This window comes from Scaptodrosophila lebanonensis, unplaced genomic scaffold (assembly GCF_003285725.1).
Source record: "Scaptodrosophila lebanonensis strain 11010-0011.00,11010-0021.00 unplaced genomic scaffold, SlebRS2 tig00000112-arrow-arrow-pilon, whole genome shotgun sequence".
NCBI classification, from domain to species: Eukaryota; Metazoa; Arthropoda; class Insecta; order Diptera; family Drosophilidae; genus Scaptodrosophila; species Scaptodrosophila lebanonensis.
Genome location: NW_022060574.1, coordinates 2,010,851 through 2,029,989, shown reverse-complemented (window position 1 = coordinate 2,029,989; position 19,139 = coordinate 2,010,851). Strand labels below are relative to the sequence as shown.

Sequence of the window (19,139 nt, the reverse complement as noted above, 5' to 3'; positions counted from 1 at the left end):
TTACGGAAGCGCCAGTTTCAAGCGCCCTCTTCGTCAACTATGCGGGATGACTTGACTACAGAGACTCAAACTATGGGGGTCCAAAATCTGTGTCGCTTGCCCGAGCTAAAGTTTCCTGCATTCAGCGGCAGTTACACTGATTATGCTGATTTTATGTCGCTCTTTTCAACAATGATCGACAAGGATTTGGATTTAACCCAAGTGGAAAAGCTGCAGCATTTACGCTCGTGTCTCAAGAGCAATGCATTAGATGCGATTCGCTCTTTAGATATATCGACGGGAAATTATACAGTAACATTGGATTTGCTTAATCGACGTTTTCATAACCGCCGTCTTATATTTCAGGCACACATTGCTGAGGTTCTGGGGCTAAAGAAGGTTGATGTTGGTGCGACTGCCAGATTGCGAGAGTTTTCGGACAAGCTGAAATTACACGTGCGGGCATTGCATGGAATGGGAAATTCGGAGCAGATCGCCGATTGTGTCATCATCCATACGCTGCTGCAGAGATTGGACAATGCGACTCAGGCCAAATGGGAAGAAACTGTCCCATTTGACACGGTTCCGACGCTACAAAAGTTCACTTCATTTCTGGAAAAGCGATGTCAGAAGTTGGAAAATATGGAACAGGCTACCGCAGTGTACAATTGTGGATGGCAGGTGGGAGAGAGTAGAAAAAATGCTAACAACAGTAGGTCTTTTGTTGCTACTAATCCTAGTGCGAAAGTGTGTGTACTTGTATTTTATCATGCCGCGGGCCATTCAATACACACCTGCTCCCATTTCCCAAATCTATCGTCAGTTCTGCGCCATAAGGAGGCAAGAAAACTTTCCCTGTGTCTCAATTATCTCCAAATGGGCCATCAGTACAGGACCCGCAAGGCTCGATCCTGTAGAGTCTGCGGTACAAGGTATCACAGCCTTCTGCATTTCGAAGGATCCATTGCGCAAGTGTGTGCATCTGATGCCCAAACTTCCGATTCCTCTCAGCAAGCAGTAACACAATTGCCAACATCGTCGTCATTTCCAAGCGTCATGACTGCAACATCTCTGCATACGCCCACTTCTGCCCAGAATCTCAACCCTGATGTTGTGCTTCTCGACACCGCCGTTGTCAATGTGAAGAGTCGCGCTGGCACATTGGTACCTTGTCGTTACTTCAGTTACTTCTCGACTTGCTCATCAGCTTCAACTGCGCAAGGTGAAAACATCAACTTGCGTATCAGGCTTTGACGAGGCAAATTACATTTCGAATGGACTCGCGGTTGACATTAGTCTGGATAGAGGCATTGCTAAACTTTCTGTCATTCCTAAATTATTTGAAAAAATAATTACTTTCTCTTTACAGCATCATTGTAAGTCTGTAATCTCCTCTGCTCAGCATGGATTTTTTAAAAATCGGTCAACAACGACTAATTTGCTTGAATTTACATCTTTGATAAATGATGCATTAATAGCTGGTGCTATATATAGGACACGGGAGGTACTACCTAGGTCGAATATTTCTAAACCTGTTCTCGTAACTTCTGGTGTACCTCAAGGTAGTCATCTTGGCCCCCTATTATTTACTCTATTTATTAATGACCCTCCGTCTACACTGCTGCACTCTCGTATACTAATGTATGCCGATGATGTGAAGCTAATTTTTACTTATATAGATCCTCTTTATCATTCTCTTCTGCAGTACAATCTGAGCTGTTTTCAACGGTGGTGCTTGGTCAACCACCTGCACCTTAACTATTCTAAATGCAAGTTTATGACTTTTCACCGGTCTAGACCATATATAGGTACTTATGCGATTGACAATATACCATTGCAACGTATATTTACAGTTCAAGATCTTGGAGTTCTTTTTGATCACAAATTGAATTTCAATCTTAACATCTGCACTATCGTTAACAAAACTAAGAGTGTTCTTGGTTTTATTAAACGATAGTCCAGAGAATTAAACGAGCCCTACACCACCAAGTTACTGTACAGTTCTCTATTACGGCCAGTGCTAGAATACTGCTCATGTTTTTGGTGTCCTCAGTATAAATTGTATCAGAATCGCATTGAGTCGGTTCAGAAACAATTTCTTCTTTTTGCTCTTCGTGGTCTAAACTGGGATCCTAATCTACGATTACCTTCCTACTCCAGTAGACTTCTCCTTATTAACCTCCCTTCTTTAGCTCACCCTAGAATAGTTCTTGGTGTTCTGTTCCTCCACAAATTGATTGTCGGAGATGTTGATTCCTCTATGCTTTTAGGTCGTATTAATTTTTCGGTTCCTTTTAGGCCAATAAGGAACTTTCTGCCTCTTCAACTAACAGATGCACTAGTGATTATGCCATGCACAATCCTTTTCGAGTATTATGCGCTAATTATAATACTTTTTACTTTTTAATCTCAAGTGAGCTCTCTCTCCCCTCACTAAAATCTTCTATTTTCAGCTACCTCCGACAGAATCACTGATTACCACTGCTGTGAGTAGGGGCATAGCTTGCCGGACTGGCTAATAAATTTTCACCCAACGGGTCAGTGATTCTTCACCTTTGATTTTAAATTATATTTTAGTTTATTTAAGTACTAGCAGGTATTGCCCGTCTTAACCCGGCTCAATATAATGTTTCCAATTGTATTTATTTTGTGTGTGCATAACCTACCCATATGTTTTCACCTTAAAGGTTACCAGTAGGAAGGCATTTAAGGTATTTAAATTAACATTTTCTGTTCTTGACAAAAAATTGTTCAATAGTCCGTTACATTTTTGTTCTTGCCAAACTATTTCGTTAAACGAACATGACCACTATAACTAATATTTTTTAAAGCTCGTTTCCCCCCTTTGGGGCTAGAATTTTCCAAAAGCCTTTCTTAGTGTGCTCCTACACTATGATGGATACTATTAAAGGATACTTGAGTCCAAATTTAAATTCACATTTGAGTCTTTTCGTGTCATATTGAGTCAATACGGCCACGCACAAACTCGGAATATGAAACACGGCATTCGTGTCAATGCCGTGCAGCGATGAGCCACGATCAAAAACCACTGGGACCGATACCATCAAAATATCGAAGTTTGAATGCAATAAGCAGAATATTTAAATAATAAAATCGAATTATTTATAGAGATCAATAAGAACAAATCATATACATACATACATGCATCTGCATGCGAAGCAGAATATGCGTAGCTCCGATATTCGGTTTCTGCTTTACTATCGCTTACGCAGTCGTTGCCTAGCGACGGTAACTGTAAACTTTTGGCGTTTTGCCTTTGCAATTAATGACTTGCAGTTGTTGTTGTTTTTAGAGCATTATTTTATTTACAATCAAACAACTGTGTTCGATTGCCCGATGTATACATTAATACGAATGCGAATGAATACATATGTATGTTTCTCTTTACTTTTTCAACCGTACGTAGAGAACCGCACACATAGACACGAACTGTTGCTTGTTGTGTGTGTGAGTGTGTGTATGTGATGTCCCCAACTATTTGATATTTGTTGTTGCTGCATAAAGCTATTAATGAAAACCCTAATGCCAAATGCACTAAACAAAGACAAAATTACTTTTAAAAATGTTATAGAATTTTCAATTAATTAATATTTCTTGCTCTGTCAGTGCAAGACGAATGTACAAACATACACACGTAGATACATATGTACATACATATGTACATACATAGATGTGCACATATGTATGAACATTCACACATTAGTGTCTCACATGTTGCTTTGGCTATTTCAATCGTTTGCACGCAACTACACGAACAGCTGTTTGCATGTGTGTGTGTGTGTGTGTGTGTGTGTGTGTATATATATATACTTAGTTGTCCCCAACTGTTTGATATTTTGTATTGTTTGTTCTGCCTGCTTTTGTAAAATGCATATTTTGAAAATCATTGAATGCAAAGTTGTAGATTTAGTTACGTAGATTACATTATCCAAATTTTAAATCGATCGGACTAAATTTATAACACAAACTTTTCATTTGAAATAGTGAATAAATATTAAAACCCCAATAATTCAAGCTCCAACACAAATTTCGCTCGTTTTCCCCCCTTTGGAGCTCGAATTTTCCAAAATCCCTTCTTAGTGCTCATCTACAACATGATAGGATACTTGAGCCCAAATTTCAGCATCCTAGCTTTTACCGTGTGGGCTGTGGGCTGTTGACGCGGTTTGCTTTTGTGCCCCAACATTTTTTTTACAGGAAAACTCCCATATTTTAGGCCCAAAAAAATATCAAAAAACCAAGTATACAGTTTTTCTTGGAATTGTTCTGAGAGTATACAAACTAAAGTTTAAAGTTAATCAGATGAAAACTGTAGATTTTTCATACAAACGTTGGAGCCTGTTTTCCCCCCTTTGGAGCTCGAGTTTTCCAAAATCCCTTCTTATTGGGCACCTAGACTTCGAAAGGATACTTGAGTCCAAATTTCAGCTTCCTAGCCTTTACCGTTTCGGCTGTGCGTTGATCACCAATCAGTCAGTCAGTCAGTCAGTCAGTCAATCAGTCAGTCAGCCAGTCAGTCAGGACAAACTGTTTTATATATATAGATTTTGATTTTAATTGGGTTTTTCTATCTTTTATTGCTATATTTTTTCATCTCCAGTTCTTTTTTGACAGGTCTAATAAAGTATCATGAATCGGGGTATAGCCGAGGTATATACCGTTTGGCAAATAAAATTCCCCCATCGTGTCGGATTCGTTATTATATATTTCTGTCATTTTTATAGGCTTTTTAATTTCTTTAGTTTTACTTAGTTTAAGTTCTCTATTGTATCGATTTTTTTTATATACATCGACTGCATTGTTTGTCGATGAAATAAATAAATAAAAGAAAGAGTCTAGGACATCAGATTACTACACCTGCATTTCGGCGATGGTGGCCACATCTATCACAGAGAGAGCCCAACATTAGTTTCGATACCACGCATTGGAAAATTCCGTCTAACATTTGTTTAGCTGATCCTGGCTTCAACAGGCCGCTGCAAGTTGACATCCTGATCGGTGCCAGCCTGTTCTTCGAACTGCTCTGCGTTGGGCAGATCCAACTGACTCCTGGGTTTCCGGTGTTCCAGAAGACTCGCCTGAGCTGGATCACAACAGGAGGTGGTTCACAAATCCTAAATCGGCCCTCGTTTCGTTTCAGGCTGTAGCAGATGAGGAAACAGAGTCGAATGTTCGCATAGAAGGGCTCATGCGCAGATTTTTGGAGCTGGAGAGCTGCATCGACACCGATATGCTGCTCACCAAGGAGGAGGTGGAATCCAATGTTGTTCTCCTACCTATTGCCGAGTATTCTGTGCGGTTGCCTGCGAAACACGACGTGAAGTTTCTAGGCTAAGAGAAAATTGGAGCGCAGCCCAAGCTTAAAGGTCCAGTACTCGGCCTTCATAAAGGAGTACAAGGATTTGCATCACATGTCTCTTGTCAGCCCTGATTCAAGGGATAAATGCAAGTACTATCTACCGCACCATTGCGTCCTGAAGGAGGATAGTACAACTACGAAGCTCAAAGTTGTGTTTGATGGATCTGCGTCAACCACTTCAACAACAACTTTACTAAACGAAGTTTTGATGGCAGGTCCCAACATTCAAAGTATGCAAGATGTATCGCTGTGTACGGGTAGCAGAGCCCGACACTTTCTTGCAATGCATTCTTTGGCGTGATACACCGCAGCAAGAAGTGCAAGTCTATAAGTTGGATACCGTAACATACGGCACGGAACGTGCTTCGTTTCTCGCGGTACGCGCAATGCACCAATTTGCCTGATTTGGCGCAGAAATTATTCAGCGAGATTTCTATGTGGATGATCTCATTACTGGACGCAGTTCAGTTCCGAAGGTGATGGGGATCATGCAGACTACAAGTTTGCTGCCGACGGGCAATTTCAAAATGCAGAAATGGTGCTCAAGCAACTCTACAGTACTGCAAGGCCTCCCCTTTGCAGATAAGGAATCGCTGCTCAAATTTGATGATGGTAATGACATAACCAAAGCATTGGGCTTGTTCTGGGATCCGGCTTCCGTTCAGTTTTTGTTTTCCCTCTCACCCTTAAAGCTGCCATCTAAGCTTACCAAGCGTTCTGTGTTGTCAACTATCGCACGTTTTTAAGACCCCCTCGGTTTTCCTTGTCCTATAATAACCAAATCTAAAATCTTTATGCAGGATCTCTGAAAGGCGTAGCTGGAGTGGGATGAGAGTCTTCTGGCGGCCTTGGCAACCCCTTGGATTGGTTTCTGCTTAAATTTTGAACGTGTGCCACAGCTCACTTTTCCACGACTGGTGCCTATTTCTAACGCAACTATTGAAGTCCATGGCTTCAGCGATGCCAGCATGAGCGCTTACGGAGCTTGCGTCTACTTAGTCTCGACCGTTCAGGGGAATACGACTGTTGCCGCCAAAATCATATTTTCAAAATTTAAAACAGTTAAAAATCTTCTAACACTATTGTTTTGTTAAACACCAATACATTGTATACTAATCGTAATATCGATATATTGTCAGTCCATACTTATTGTATAACGAACCCTCACTAGCAAGCAAATAGTCACTTGGTTGAACACAAGTGGAGTAGACACACGAAAAGTTTTTTAAGTTCCGCACTCTGCAGCTTTATTTCATTTCTTATATTATATCAGTATCAGTTATAGTTAAATAAACTTGTTTAAAACGATACGCAGCAGTGTTATATTTATTTCGGTTGCTCTAAGAAGTTTGTGATCTTCGCCAAGCCAACATTCTTAAAACACTTTTCTGGTTAATTGGATTGCATTCTCGGAACTGTGCTTTGTTTAAAACGACGCCAAATATGGTGATCGTCTTCATACTTGTGAAAAATAAAGGTGAAGATAACTGCAAAGGAGACAGCTTAATATTCGCTTCTACGCAATATACAAAGACCGAGTAATGAACAAATGCCAATATACATAAGTGAATAACCAATTCTCACTCGGATCGCACATACATACAAAAGTGCAACGAGCGACGAGTAATATCATATACACACATTAAAAGTGGCGACATCCTGACGCGTCGTGTGTATATGATTGGAATGTAACGTTTCTTTGGTTGGCGTCTGCATACATACAAGCGCGTAGCGACAAGAATATTCTAGGTCGGTTTACTAAAGAGAAAACGCTAGATATGAACACTAATACGTGTAAACTGTGCAAGACAGAAAGAAACGAAATCGTAACAAATTGGGTCCAGTGTGACTTATGCAATTGTTGGTATCATTTTGAATGCGCTGGAGTCGATGAAAGCGTAAATCAGTGTTCTTGGAATTGCATTGAGTGTCAAACAAATAGTTCTTGTGTAATTCAGCACACTCTAGTACAACATACCCCAAGACGAGACATTGCCATGCGGCCAGTCACTATGTCAGTGGCAAACGAGAAGCAAATGGCTGCACCTCCCGAGGATCAGCACAGCGAATTGCTAAATACAGGCGCAACGTGTAATAAATTATTCGAAATACCAAACTCACAAGCCATTTCAACAGATACATCGATCGCCGTTAATTCGTCACCAAACACTCAAAATCAGTTAATGCTTGCAATGCTAGAGGAAAAAAGGATCGTTGATCAGAAATTCATTGAGGAAAAGTATAAGCTCTTGGCACAAATGAACCAGCCAGATGGTTCCAACATAAGTGGCTCTATGGGCATATTGCAAATTGCTACAATGACTCCAACGAGTACACAAATTGCTGCAAGGCAATCAATACCAAAGGATTTACCTGCCTTTAGTGGCGATCCCGAAGATTGGCCTATGTTCATAAGCACCTTCGAGCATAGTACTTCAGTGGCCGGATTTTCAAACGTGGAAAATATGTTGCGGCTACAAAAATGTTTAAAGGGTAGAGCACGCGATTTGGCAAATATGGTTCCTGATGTTCTTAGCACGTTGAAAATGTTCTTCGGTAGGCCCGAACATATACTGGAAAGATTGATTGAAAAGGTGATAAAATTACCGCCACCTAAAGATAAATTGGAATCTTTAATAGAGTTCGCGCTGGCCGTAAGGAACGTGTGTGCTACGATGGAAACATGCAAGCATGAGGCGCATCTCCATAACCCAGTACTGGTGAGAGAGCTCGTCGATAAATTACCGAACCAGCATAAGCTTCCTTGGGCTATGCATCCTCGTGACGAGTCTACACCCTCAATTAGGGCATTTAGTGACTGGTTATATCGCATATCAGAAGCAGCTTCAACTGTGGTTTCACCTATGGCACACAAGACAAGGAAAGGAATGTGGCACCGATGGTTGTACCAAGAAACACCATCCTTTACTGCACCCAGAAAGTGTAAATCGAGCCACAAACAAATCGGAGAAAAAAGAAATTGTCAGCACTCACCGAGACGAAGATACACGCAGCCAGCTTTTCCGTATCTTACCAGTAAACCTACATGCAAAGGGCAAAATAATCAAAGTCTTTGCATTTTTAGATGAAGGCTCCTAAGTGACCCTAATGGACGAAGCAATGTTTAGCAAACTCGATATTAAGGGAACGCCGTCCCCAATGTGCCTACAATGGACCAGCGATACACAATGGGTAGAGAGTACATCCGTGCGGGCTTCTATACAAGTATCCGCCGTTAAATCAAACAAGCTTTACTGGCTTAACAATGTCCAAACTATACCAAATCTTGGACTTCCAAAGCCAACAGTAAACGTAGATGAGCTGCGTGGTGAATATAACCACCTCAAGGATATCCCACTACAGTCATACTACAACATTCAACCAATGCTACTAACTGAGACGAATAATTGGAAAATTGCCGTTCCCCGCATGATCCGTGAGGGTAAGTGGAATGAACCCATTGCATCGAAATGTTTCTTGGGCTGGAGCATCCAAGGCTCAACAACCTCATAGCGATTCGTATCCATGCATCATTGTGATTGCAAATGGCAAGAACTTCACGACGAAGTCAAAGAAAGTTTCAATCTTGACAATATCTTGCCTCGAAATTTACAATCAAAGGACGACAAACGAGCAATTGAAGTTCTGGACCAAACATGCCAAAAGAAGAATGGACAATATGAAGTTGGACTCTTGTGGCGTAATGCAACTGAAGAGCTGCCAGAAAGTTACTCAAACGCGCTAAAACGGCTAAACGGTTTGAAAAAGAGGATTAGCAACGAGCCAGAACTTTACACAAAAATAAATACCCAAGTTACAAATCTTTTGGAAAAAGGTTATGCGATTCGATTAACGAATGCAACAGCTGATGGGAAGAATAAATACATTTGGTACTTGCCTATATTCATCGCTCTAAATCCAAACAAGCCAAATAAAATTAGACTCGTCTGGGATGCAGCGGCCAAGTCACGTGGTGCATCGTAAAATGATTTCCTACTTAGTGGACCAGATCGCTTAAAACCATTCATTGATGTACTATTAGCCTTCAGAGTTGGTAAAGTTGCAGTTTGCGCTGACATTGCAGAGATGTTCCACAGGATTAACATACGCGAAGAGGATATGAATGCGCAACGTTTTCTTTGGTACGATCAAAGCAGCAACAAGATGAGCGTATACGACATGCGAGCTATGACCTTTGGGATTAGTTGCGCGCCCTGCATTGCTCATTATGTGCGCAACAAAAATGCTGAATATCATCGCAACGAGTTTCCACGAGCTTACGAAGCCATCACAGAGGCGCATTACGTGGATGACTTTATTGACAGCATGAGCAGCGACAAAGAAGCAATTGAGGTGGCAACTCAGGTGCAGCGAGTTCACGCAATTGGTGGTTTCGAACTACGTAACTGGGCATCGAATTCCATAGAAGTCTTACAAAAATTCCTGAGCGATGGCAAATCAAGCACATCCGTGCATTTCGGTTCTACCGAAAAGGTGCTTGGTATGTATTGGTAGCCGTCTAATGACATGTTTCAGTTCATTTTTAGATTCTCGAGACTCAGGCGAGACGTTTTGTTCCAAGTAAAAGAGAGGTGCTTCAGGTGCTCATGTCAATATTTGACCCCCTGGGGCTGCTGGCATGCCACACGATTGGTCTCAAAATCCTACTTCAGCCAGTCTGGCGTTCAAATATTGGTTGGGACGAACCACTGCCGGAGTCGCTTCAAGAGGATTGGCGTCAAGCCGCCGACGTACAAATTCCGAGATGCTACTCTACCAAGCTGGATGGAGCAAAACATGTTGACTTACATACTTTCGTCGACGCTAGCGAAAACGCATACTCTTGTGCTTCATACCTAAGAGTGACCCGAGATGATGAAGTTGAAGTTTCCCTTGTGGCAGGAAAAAGCAAAGTTGCGCCGTTGAAGCTATTGTCGATACCACGAATGAAACTCGTGGGAGTTCGCGGTCTCTGCATTGATAGCGCTACGTACTGGACAGACTCAAAAACCGTTCTACAATGGCTGGTCATGGATTCTCGTAACTTTCAACAATTTGTTATGCATCGAGTTGGAGAAATCCTAGAATACTCTGACGTAAGACAATGGCGATGGGTACCTACAAAACTTAACGTCGCAGATGGAGCAACAAAAGTAATCAGCAGTCCTCAGCTAAAGCAATGGTTAGAGGGACCCGATTTCTTAAAGATGCCAAACACCGACTGGCCGAAAACTTACCAGCCACATATTAAAGCCGATAATGTAGATGAGCTTCGTAAACACGTTCTAATGGTGCATAAAGCTAATGTAGTCGACTTTAATGTGGACTTTTTTTCCGACTGGCGGCGATTATTTAAAGCGCTGGCTACATTTCTGTTATATATTGAACGGCTTCGTGAGCTGTGCGGCAACCGCCCTAACCCCAATATGGTAACGTCATCGCACATTAAAAAAGCAAAAATTCTACTATACAAGCAAGCCCAAGCGCAAATGTACACAGCCGAAGTGGAAGCATTAACCGCAAATCGTTTTATTCGCCGACAAAGCAAACTGATCGGCCTAAATGTTTACCTTGACGACGATAAAATTTTAAGAGTTCAAGGAAGAGCAAATACAATTGTCCCGGTAAAAGACCCAACAGTTCTACCACCAGAGAGTTACATTTCCTTCCTGGTGGCGCGAAGCTATCACGAAAAGTATCATCATCTCGCGCACGAAACCATCATAAACGATATAAGACAAACATTTTCTACAGTGCAAGATTACAACAGCTACACCAACTCCTCCGCAGATGGCTCCGATACCTAAAGCAAGGCTTGGCAGTTTTGAAAGACCGTTTACCTTTACAGGCGTTGACTAGTTTGGACCATTACTGGTAAACGTTGGAAGGCGTAAAGAGAAAAGATGGGGTGTATTATTTACGTGCCTGACTTTGCGTGCTGCACACTTCGAGATTGCGCACAGCCTGAACACCAACTCATGTTTGATGTGTCTGGCAAACTTCATGAATACTCGTGGTACTCCAAGTTAAATTTACTGCGATAACGGCACTAATTTTAAATCGACAGAAAAGGCCGTTCGAGAGGAACTCGTCAGCATCGACTTTGACAAAATAGCAGTCAAGTATGAAAGCATCGAGTGGCGCTTTAACCCACCATCAGCTCCACATATGGGAGGCGCATGGGAGCGTCTCGTGGGATCATAAAGGCTGTCCTGAAAAGCATCTGCCCAAGTTATTCCTTTAACGACGAGAGTCTTCGAAGTGTTCATCATAAACTCATAAACGCAGATGACACCGCACTCACTCCAAATGATTTTTTATTGGGTTCATCAAATGGTTACAAGCCATTTTCGGCAACGTCTACAAACCTAAAGCAGCGCTGGCATCAAGTTAAACTATTTGGAGATCGCTTTTGGCAACGCTGGCTAAAGTTGTACATACCGGTACTCACCAGGCGCACTAAATGGTTTCAAAAGTCTTCCCCAATTAGTGTTGGCAGCATAGTTATCATCGTCGATGACACCTTACCAAGGAATCTCTGGCCAAAAGGGCGTGTCATCGATGCAGTAATGGCCAAGGACGGACAAGTCCGGCGAGTGACAGTCCAAACCCAACATGGCGTTATGGAGCGACCAGCAAAAAAGGTAGCCGCGTTAGATGTCGACGCCGAGAATGGTAACTGATCCGCGGATCAATTACGAGGTGGGGAATGTTGCCGCCAAAATCATATTTTCAAATTTAAAACAGTTAAAAATCTTCTAACACTATTGTTTTGTTAAACACCAATACATTGTATACTAATCGTAATATCGATATATTGTCACTCCATACTTATTGTATAACGAACCCTCACTAGCAAGCAAATAGTCACTTGGTTGAACACAAGCGGAGTAGACACACGAAAAGTTTTTTAAGCTCCGCACTCTGCAGCTCCGCACTCTGCGGCCCCGCAGCCTTATTTCATTGCTTATATTATATCAGTATCAGTTATAGTTAAATAAACTTGTTTAAAACGATACGCAGCAGTGTTATATTTATTTCGGTTGCTCTAAGAAGTTCGTGATCTCCGCCAAGCCAACAACGACGGTGCAACATCTTTGCACTAAATCGCGTGTGGCATCTCTAAAGACAATCACAGTACCCGTGTTGGAACATTGCGGAACTTTGTTCGGCACAGCTCATGCATGAAGTTGCCAAGATGAAGATATTCTGTGGCCCATATTATTGCTGGTCTGACTCATCCGTCATATTATCTTGACTTCGCAGCGAATCCTCGAGCTTCAAGATATTTGTCTCCAATCGTGTAGCCACAATTCAGGAGCTGACGTCTGGAATGGAGCGGAAATTCGTGCCAACGAATTTGAACCTGGCAGACATTTTATCTAGGGTGGCTCTGCCCGGTGAACTTTTGGAATCTTCGTTGTGGGCTCATGGACTCAAATTTCTCACAGAAATTAAAAGCAAATGGCCTGAATCCTGCTTGTTTGCAAAGCTGCTGCCTGAACTTCGTCAAAGGGTGCTGCTTGGAGCAGCATGCTACACAGATGTTTCGGCAGGCTGCAAGTTCATAAGCTCTTTCTACAAGTTGCAAAGGGTTTTAGACGAAACACAAATTTATTCATCGTATCCAGTGCTCTGGCCTAACACTGGCTTGCCTGCATGATGGAACTCACATTCTGCTACGTTCCATTCAACTATCAACGCTTTTCGAGGACTACAAGGCGCTACGGGCGGGGTAGCGAGTAAAACCATCAAGTTCCTTGGCCTCGCTTGCGCCATTCATTGATGAATGCTTCGCGTAGGCGGACGTCTGAAGAATTCTCCGTTGAAGTTCAATTTTGCCCAAGCAGCATCCTGTGACAAGAGCGCTCATACATCACTACCACATTCGCAATTTACATGGTGGGCCACGCGAATTGTTGGCCTCAATTCGTCTGTAATACTGGCCCATAGGTGGCCGAAAAACAGTTTCAGCTGCTGTTAGCAAGTGCACAGTATGCTTCAGAGCCAAGCCGCACTTGATTGAGCATCTGATGGCCGACTTGCCAGGCGATCGAGTGGATTCGTCGTATACTGTTGGAGCACCCTACTTAGCTTCTAAGCCTTTTCTTTGCGCTCTCTATCGCGCCCTTTACTGCGCTCTCTTTGTTCATTACTTTTCTTATGCCGGCCCGCTGACTTGTAGCGGCAGCAGGCAAATCACTTGCTAAGTAATACTCGCACATTTAACATCGTTTGTACAATTATCCAAGCCATTAAAAGCAACATTAATAATCGAAGAATACCGCGTCTCATTTAATAACTAGTCAAATATCGTTTGTTGCAATCGCTAAAAAGCTAGCGATGGTCACTGGCGTTGAGCTTGTCAAGGACCTGTCCACAGGTGCTTTTCTTGGCGCTTTAAAACGCTTTATCTCCACGCGTGGTCGACCCGCTCGGATATGGTCCGATAATGCGACTAACTTCGTTGGCGCCAAAAATGAATTGACAGAGTTAAAGCGTCTGTTCCTGAGTGTTTAGCATGTACAGGCGGTGCAAGAGTTTTGTTTAGCAGAGTCGATTGACTGGCGATTTATACCTCCTTGTTCACCACAGTAGCTGCCAGTGCAGCTGCAATCGAAGTAAGTTGACCTAGATTCGCCGTGCCGTGGGTGCTTCTCGCTGTGCTGTTGTACGAGACATCGCACTTCTACTTTTGCGCATATTGTTTAAAGGGTCAACTATTTGAGTTGGTGGACTCTTAAATTCGTGCATATCAATTCGGTTTATAGACAAACATAATTGGCCCTGCGCGGCAAAATATACATTACATTACATTTGAAAAGAAATCGTTCTTGTTTTAAATGTCGTGTCTGACGCCCGCTTCAGACAAAACCTATAGACTAAAAAAGGTTCCCGAAAAAGCTCGGTGCCTCAACATTTTGGTGACCCCGACGTGATTTACATTAAAAAATCGGTGACCCTGAAAAGTCATAATTTGTGGCTCAAAACGATATATATTTGGTCTACTAACTAAGCACTAAGGTTTGCAAAGTTATTGTGCATACATACATACATACCGCTGCAGCATCAGTGCAAGTATATGAGTACATAATTGACTGTACAAAGCGCATAGTTTTTGTACATATAAAACGCAAGCAAGCGCCGTTGCTTTGTGCGGTCATTTGCTTTTGCAAATTTTCGCAAATTTTGCTGAATTTTCGGTCCGAACATTTGAAGTGCGTGTTGTTGTTGCTGCCGTTGCCAAACCGAGACTTGTGTTTTCGTTGTGCATTACATTTCATTCGTATTAGAGTACTGCACTAATAATGGATGGTGATGAGTCATCTGTACTGCCGTGTGAGCGTCAGAGTGAACGTGGACCCACTGCTGTGGCTGCGCCTGGAAATCGGGTAGTATTTTTCAAGCGCAAAGCTGAATATCTTTGTGAAAGTCTCAAGGTAATGGAATGCGAATTAAAAGATGACAAAATTGGTTTGTTGAGAGAAGATGAGTTGCTCTATCTTGTAAAACTGCTCGAGAATAAGAAGATTAATTTTAACCGCGCGCTCAGGAGCTTGGAGGCGTTCGGCAAAAAATCCGTGTCTGTAGCTGCCAATCTTGAAATCGTCTTATATTTCGGGCACACATTGCTGAGGTTCTGGGGCTAAAGAAGGTTAATGTTGGTGGGACTGCCAGATTGCGAGAGTTTTCGGAGCAGATCGCCGATTGTGTCATCATCCATACGCTGCTGCAAAGATCGGACAATGCGACTCAGACCAAATGGGAAGAAACTAACACATTTGACACGGTTCCGACGCTACAACAGTTCACATCGTTTCTGGAAAAGCGATGTCAGAAGTTGGAAAATATGGAGCAGGCTATCGGAGTGTACAATTCTGGATCACAAGTGGGAAAGAGTAGCAAAAATACTAACAACAATAGAAGGTCTTTTGTTGCTACTAACCCGAAAGTCTGTGTATTTTGTGATGCCACGGGCCATTCAATACACACCTGCTCCCAATTCCCAAATCTGACGTCAGTTCTGCGCCATAAGGAGGTCAGAAAGCTTTCCCTCTGTCTCAATTGTCTCCAAAAGGGCCATTAATATAGAACCTGCAAGGCTCGATCCTGTAGAGTCTGTGGTGCAAGGCATCACAGCCTTCTGCATTTTGAAGGATCCGTAGCGCACGTGTTTGCATCTGATGCCCAAGCTTCTGATTCCTCTCAGCAAGCAGTAACACAATTGCCAACATCATCGTCATTTCCAAGCGTCATGACTGCCCCATATCCGCATCCGCCCATTTCAGCCCAGAATCTCAGCCCTGATGTTGTGCTTCTCGCCACCGCCGTTGTCAATGTGAGGAGTGTAATAAGCTTGTGCTCATTAATAAAACAAGCTGTTTATAATTTACAAGTTTATTAATTATAAGCATAGTTGTTGTGCGTCTGGTTTATTTGGTGGTTGACGATCAACTCTGATTATTATTATCGTTTCCGATATTATTTTCAAAACTTATTTCATTTGCGTTTAAGTCCTTATGAGTGGTCTTAGCAATAAAACGCCGATTGCGCCTATAATGGCTGTTAAATGTATCCTTAATAATATATGAACGGTCATTTACAACTCCCACAATTTTTCCATAATGCCATTCATTACCATTTTTCTTAAAAATAACCACATCGTCAATATTTAATAAAACTAGTGATTTTGCACTGCGGTCATAATAGTATTTTTGTTTTTCTTTTTTAATTTTTAATTTGTCTTGAATGTCTGTCTCCTTTAAGTTATTCCTAATCAACAGCGAATCCTGGGAGTTTGGTCTTGAGTAGTCTGCCAAAAAATAGTTCTGTTGGTGTTAGTTTCATGCTGGCTATTGGAGTTGTATTATATTCAAGTATTCGATATTGAAAATTCTCTACATCCTTAGCTTCACAACATCTTTTTAATATGTTTTTCGCAATCGCCACACCTTTTTCTGCTAGGCCATTACTTTGTGGATACCTGGGGCTTGAAAATTTTAATTGAACATTACTGTTGCTTGAAAAATCTCTGAACTCAGCTGAGCCAAAGGGACTATTATCACTTTTAATGATAGTTGGGTATCCGATTTTATCAAATATTGATGTTAATACTTTTATTATATGACTCGATGTTTTATTTTGTATTTTTTCCGTTATTAAAAAGCTTGAGTACGAATCAATTAATGCAACATAATCACGATTCGCGTATTCAATCCACCACAGATCCACCGCACTAACGGTTCCTTTTGATTACTTGTATTTCTCCTGAATTGTTCACAAACACTGCACGATTCTATAAGTTCTTTTATTTGTTTGTTCATACCAGGCCAATAATAAAGCATTCTTGCACGTGAGAGTGTTTTCTCTATGCCTAGATGAGGTTCATGCAACCATTGGGAAACTTTGTGTTGCATTTTGGAGGGTATGACAACCCTGTGATTCCAAAACAATAACCCATTTTCAAAGTGTAATTCAGATTTGATAGCGTGAAACTGCTTGCCCAGGTCATCAAGATGATGGTATCCTGGCCACCCGTTAGCCACAAATGAGAAGATACGTTTATATTTTTCATCTTCCTCTAATCCCTTTTCATAAAGATCATAATTATCCTTGGTTACACAAACTGACTTTATAACCGAGTGAATAACCCCTGACAACCCTTCAATCTCAGATATGTCTGGCAATTGAGCACGAGATAAGCAATCTGCCACAAGCATTTCTTTACCTGGCTTATAAACAATAGTCATTTTTGCATATTTCAATAAGTACATAAACATTCGTTGAAGTCGCATGGTAACATCGTTAATATCCTTCTTAACCAATGTCTCTAATGGTTTATGGTCACTCTCAACAGTGAATTCGCGCCCATATAAAAAGAAATGAAACCGCTGGCATGCAAACACAACTGCTAGTAGTTCTTTTTCCAGCTGGCACCATTTTTGCTCACTGCCACTGAGAGTTCGTGAAGCGAACGCCACAGGGTGTCCATTTTGCACTATTACACAGCCCAGTCCGTCTTTGGATGCATCTGTTTGTACAATTACTGGGAGTTTCGGATCATATATAGCCAAAACTGGCTTTTCCGTTACAATGGCTAATAGGTTATTAAATTCTTTTTCATGTTCTGCAGTAAAATTGAAATCCGTATCGTTTTTTGTCAAGTTTCGCAAATTAGCCGATTGCCTTGAGAGATTCGGAATGTATCTGGCTAGATACTTCAGAAGGCCTAAAAATCTCAAAACATCTGATTTATTCTGAGGCTTCCTTATTTTGAGAATTGCATCCCTGTATTTAACCTGCGGCTTTATTTTTTAAATTTTTAAATTTTACGTCATTTATACGTGCCCTCTCCATAATCAACTGGACAATCTGATCATGTTCTTCCTTACTTTCTGCACAGATGGCTAAATCGTCAAAGTATACCATAACTCCTGGTAAATCCCCGAAAATATTGACCATTTTCCGTTGAAACATTTCCGGTGCACAATTCAGACCGAATGGTACACGTTTAAGTCTGAATTTCCCAAAAGGAGTCATAAAGGTTGTCAAATCCGAGCTTGCTTTATCTAATTCCATGTGCCAAAACCCACTGCTTAAGTCAAATACCGAAAAAATCCGTTTACCCACTAATTTTGTTGTTAGGTCATCAATGGTGGGAATGAGGAAATGCTCTCGCTTAATACATAAATTAAGTGGCTTGGGATCAAGACAAATTCGAAGTTTTCCATTTGGTTTTTCAATTATTTGCAAGTTGTTCACCCAATCGGTAGGATATTCCACTTTTGATATAATATCGTTTTCCAGTATTGTGTCTAGTTCTGCTTTTAATTTGTCTGTTAATGAGTTCGGTATCCGTTTCTTATAATGAAGCACTGGCTTAGCATTTTAAGTTAATTGAATTCTTACAGTTCCTGGAAACTTTCCGATTCCGTTAAACACACTCCTATACGTATTTACAAAAGACTCCCTATTTTCATACTGATGTTTAATACTATTTACATCCATTCGTTTCATTAATCCTAACTCTTCACACGTTTCTAACCCTAATATCGGCTCACAGTTATCGGCCACAATTATAACCTTAATCATTTGCTCAATTTCTAGTTTTAAATCATAACATTGTAGCTGTACTGCTCCATATACTTTTATCTTGTTGCCATTATAATCCAAAACCAACATTTCATTCAATTCATAATTAAGCTTACGATTATTTTCCTTTTAAAGTTTTTCAAGTAGATTTCTTTGAATGCAGTTTACATCGGATCCGCTGTCTAGCTTAAATGTAACTATCTGTCCGCCTATCTGATAGTCTTTGGTCCACCTCTTGTGTTTTACTCCGATTGAATTTATTCTAAAAGAATACCCGTTTGATTTTGATTGATTAATAAACCCGTTGCTTTTGTTACCTTGTGAATTATTGCTACTAGAGCCTGCCATACCTCCTTCGTTCTTGTTTTCCTTCTGGCTTGCTGTCTTCACGCCCATGGTTTGAGATTTCTGCTTTCGGCACATCCTTTGGAAATGACACTTTTTTGCACAACGATGACACGTTATGTCCTTTGCTTTGCATTCGTCTTTGTGACCAAATTTCCATGGTCCCCCGCAGTTGAAGCAAACTCTATTAATCGCATTAATTACAGGTCCGTCGTCTTTGATGATATTAACCGACTGGTTTCCTTCCAGTATTCCTTTATGGATAGAGGCTTTGTGCTTTGCAAGTATCAATGACTTTTGACAAATGTTCATCACGCCCGTCCAGAAGTTTCAGTTGTAGTTT

General features: G+C 41.3%; 1 long non-coding RNA gene across 1 annotated transcript; it reads right to left on the bottom strand.

Annotated features, from left to right (window-relative positions):
• Nucleotides 1-18,583: 18,583 nt before the first annotated feature.
• LOC115628218 lies at nucleotides 18,584-18,928 on the bottom strand. Its single transcript, XR_003995787.1, has 2 exons — nucleotides 18,802-18,928; nucleotides 18,584-18,713 (listed from the first exon to the last, which is right to left on the bottom strand). It is a non-coding gene; the product is annotated as an uncharacterized LOC115628218 (long non-coding RNA).
• Between the last annotated feature and the right edge of the window lie 211 nt (nucleotides 18,929-19,139).